This window comes from Penaeus chinensis, unplaced genomic scaffold, assembly GCF_019202785.1.
Source record: "Penaeus chinensis breed Huanghai No. 1 unplaced genomic scaffold, ASM1920278v2 CTG_1908, whole genome shotgun sequence".
NCBI lineage: Eukaryota > Metazoa > Arthropoda > Malacostraca > Decapoda > Penaeidae > Penaeus > Penaeus chinensis.
In genome coordinates this window covers 1-4,431 of record NW_025917990.1, presented here as the reverse complement: position 1 = coordinate 4,431, position 4,431 = coordinate 1, and the positions used below count along the sequence as shown (strand labels likewise).

Genomic DNA, 4,431 nt, shown 5'->3' with positions numbered 1-4,431 from the left:
AAATTATATGATAAGTCCAAAAAACCCCATAACCCACATATAATAAAATGCCAACAGCCCAAACATTTTTCTTAGTGTCACAGCGAGTCACCCATCCAAGTACTGACCAGACCCAATGTTGCTTACTTTCGCTGATCGGACGAGAAGCGGTGCTTTCAACGTGGTATGATTCGATGGCATAGATTCCACGACATTCAATCTCGTTTATCAATGAGAGTGTTCCACTTTTATATGCATCAAACCTTAATTATTATGACATTTAGTCATATTATTGAGATCCTCCACAGTATTATACACCTTCACTACTAAGCAGTATAGGATAAGCAATGCTAAATCAACGTAACCACTTTTATGCACCTGCCTTAAAACCTGTTTACAAATTTTTTGAAACTGTGAACTCTGTCAAGATGCTAGGGTGCAACAAGTCATGTCTAAGAAACTGAGTAAAATGATTACTGTACACGGTTATAATCTTGCAAATTGTCGACCACTGTTACAATGTTGGTTACAATATTGCAGATTTGTTATTGGTATTATCAGTTTCATTATTGCTTGTATTTCCATTATTATACCATTATTTTATTAGTAGTAGCATGGGATTGTAAAGCGATACCGAGACATTGATACTTTGTTAATGCGATATAACGATAACAACACATTCTCCGCCTATACAAAAATCGTGAACTTATGGAAGGAAATTCCTTCTGACATGTAAATATCTCTGATTGGGTGATTTGATGTACTGCAGCCAGAAGAGTGTTTTTCGCACCTGTGTATCATGAGTTTATTTTCATGTATACAGATTACCAAATATTTCATCATCAAATTATTACTGATGACTTGCATTACTAGTAATAACAATTACACTTTACAATGGTTGGTGCGCTCCAAGATGCTAGGTATTAATCAGAAGTATTAAAAAGCAAGATCCTTCATGACCACTGAACAAGAGGTCCCGCGCCCTTTCACACGTCTTCAGTGCCCACTATCAACAGAGTGGAGAGAGAAAAGACACAGATAGATAGAGGAAAGAGGGAAGGGAGAGAGAGGCAGGACTAGGACAGCGAGAAATACACAGAAAGGGGAGAGAGAATTCTCTTTTCAAGAAAGTATCGCATGCACCTGGAACAAATAAAGTGGTGGATGGTAACGTACACACTTTTATTTCACACTTTAATAATATGATGGCTTTATGTCGATTCACTATTTTCACTGACAGATCTTTGAGGTTATTACAGAGCGAACGAGATGCAACGGTTTCTTGCTATACTCTTGTAATAAGTTTTATAATGATTAAGGTAGAATTTTACTACAGTCCTTGACTTTCTGCCGTTATAAATATGTGTAAATAACATATGAAACATGAGATATCAGTATACAAACTATGTAAACAAAATATGGTTGTGGAATATCACACTAAATATATATCTCCATTATTGTAAAAAAGGATTAACATAATTATTTTATACCATCGCCATGGCGTGATCAAACAAAACAAAAAAAAAACAAAACATTTTGGGGGTGATTAAATACTGTTTTTGAGTCCCTGTGACAACGAATTATCAATATCTTCGTTTTTCATATGTGAATGATATTCTTTGGTAAAAAATATATATTTTCCAAACTTTAAATAAAATTCCTAGGTAACATATTTGGGGTTAGAATGAAAGAAGCAATAATTCATATTTTGCACATAAGGATTGGTAAATTGCACAATATCGTCTGAAATACATGTATTTCTGACGAGACAAAGTCGAAACCGGTCAAATACATCTCTTGTATTGTGAATATATTCATTCTTGTTCATATTTTTATTTACATAAATATATATGTACAATTAATATAATAAATCTATATGTAATATATATATTACATGTATATTTAAATTTTATATATATATCAATTATGTATATACAACATAAAAAAATATATAAATATATGTATCTAAATGTATATTAATACACCATTTAATATATCATGAATATACATATTCCTATTACATGCGTTGATTTTTATTTAACAAAATAGCAGAATTTCTGTTCAATATATGTATCTTAGCTATACTTTCTTATAATGCACTCGATCACTTTATTGGTACTAAGGTTCCCATTTGTTGCTCTGGTTTCCCTTAAATGGATTATAAATATTTTGCCTTTTACTACATATTCCGTGGCGTGGAACAACTCGGATGAGTCTTACTCAATTTCTCTATAGCCCACTTCCCTGGTGTTCAACAAGCTATAAGCTTATATTGCAATACATAGTCTATATATGAGGAACCTAGCTTTTCATATCAACTGAGTAGTACCAATCTTGCATTTCGACTTAAAAAAATCAATAATGAAAGAAATTTATGCTAAACATAATGAGCTTTTCGCACAAAAAAAAAAAAAAAAAAAAAAAAAACGTATAGTTGCAATTAATATTCTAGCATACACAACCTCATTTACATTACCTTTAGATCAACTTGTTCATTATTCCTCATTAAAAGACCGATCACACAGCACCTATAATATTGCCCATAACCATGCATATTACTTAAATCGTTAAAAATGCTTTATTGTTCCCAAAATAAAGACTACCATGATACTTGATCTGGATTTTCTTCTGCTTTTCGATATTTTACACGTGTGCGATATACATCAATATTCCTCGAACGGTGATTTTGTAATATTTTGTGTGCTTTCGGAATACATATCAGTGTTATCATTAGCACTTTTCTTCCAGTGGGTGCTGCTTGACAAACTCAAGCTAAGAAGAAGCAAGCAGAGAAGAGCTTCATAAGGCGACAGTGGCTAAGTATAATTTTTTGTTTAAAACCAATATTGTAAGGGGGATAGCGCGAAACGCAGTCCCCGCTACCAAAAATTGCACTCAGTTTAACCACATTTGGGTTAAATCGCAGGGGTCGGCCCACCGGAGTGCAATGGTGAGCCCTCGCCTGGGAAAACCGCCTTCGTGGATCAGGTTATATCTGTGCCAGGTAAGTATGCTCTCCGAAGACACGCATCCGACCCACGCCCGCCTCTACTGAGAAGTTACGGCGCATACAATATTGTATAACAAATATCACAGTTTGATTTTTTTTTTTTTTTTTTTGTTGGATTTTTGGCTATCATACCAGCGGCCACATGGCAAAGGTTATTTAGCCAAATGGATCTATATTATTCCTATCAATCTATATAAGCGTCATAAAGTTTTGTCTCCCTAGAAAAGGCCAATTCTTTAGTTATTATTTTTCATTATTCGGATAATAGATTTGTGTTGCGATATGGTATATATTGTTTATTCTGCAGTATTTTTTATGGGTTTGTCTGTTTATTATTGAATTTATGGCTAGGTTATGAGGATATGGGCTATTGTAGATGGCTGTGCAATGGGGCCATTGTGGATGGAATCTTTTTTAGATTGTATGGTGTGAGGTGGGTGAGTCTTGTGGGCGTGTTTGTTCTTAGGCGTTGCCAACACCACCTCTTCTCTTCTTTCTTTCTGTGGGAGGTGTTCCCACGGGCTCTATTGTGTTCCTTTGATTTTGTTTGTGATTGGAGGTTGGTCCCCACTCACTTTGCACAGGAGAGTATTTTGCTTTTATAAGAGGACACAAAACACCTGAGATCTGTACGAATTATGGTAATTTCCTAATCGTCAGTTGACCCGGCTAATTTGTCAGCTCTGTCATTGCCATGGATACAGAGTGGCCTGGTCCCATATTAGCTTGATTGATTTATGGCACCGTGTAACTTACGCATGATTTTTTAAAAAATACCCAGCAATCATTTTTGTGCGTTTCTAAGGATGTTAATTGCTTTAAGTGAAACTTAATGATCGGAAGAAAAATAAATATTCTATCGTGGGTCGTCGATAGAGCAAAATATCAATAGCTTTGTCAATGGCAAATAGTTCAGCAAGAAAATCGATGTATGATTCGGCAGTCTAAACTTTATTCACTTTCAGTCGGACCATACACCGCACCCACACCCCCAATTTGTCTTGGAGGCCGTGTGTTATATTCAAAAAAAGGATAAATGCTTAATAAGATCTCTCTAAACCGCTGGCGTTACCTCACCCTCCGGCGCCATAGGACTTAGCTGATGGAAGCCAAGCTTCTCATGATTTGGGAAAAATTGGGTGTTTCCCAGGGCGCTATGTTTGACTGAAACTAGGGTATCAATAGTAGAGAGAGCTATACCGACTTTCTGACGAGGTCGTGGAGTCTTGTGGGCAAAGGGCTAATTGCTCCATTGCCATTGGATGGCTCGGGTATCGAGCCACCTTTGCGGCATAGGTCAGGGGCTATTTGGCCGCGTCTGAGTCGGAGGGAGGTTTACTCCTGGACCCACTCAAGTCGCTCGATCCCTGTGTGGCATTCAGGGGCTCCAAGACACACACGTAAAAAGGCTATCTGCAAGCATCCAATCCTTTCAAACTTGT

At 36.3% G+C, this 4,431-nt stretch overlaps 2 non-coding genes across 2 annotated transcripts; one reads left to right on the top strand and one right to left on the bottom strand.

The window, feature by feature from the left end:
* The first annotated feature begins 2,113 nt into the window (after positions 1-2,113).
* Positions 2,114-2,231, top strand: LOC125024651. Its single transcript, XR_007114786.1, has one exon. It is a non-coding gene; the product is annotated as a U5 spliceosomal RNA (small nuclear RNA).
* Positions 2,232-2,831: 600 nt separating this feature from the next.
* Positions 2,832-2,991, bottom strand: LOC125024650. Its single transcript, XR_007114785.1, has one exon. It is a non-coding gene; the product is annotated as a U1 spliceosomal RNA (small nuclear RNA).
* Positions 2,992-4,431: the final 1,440 nt, after the last annotated feature.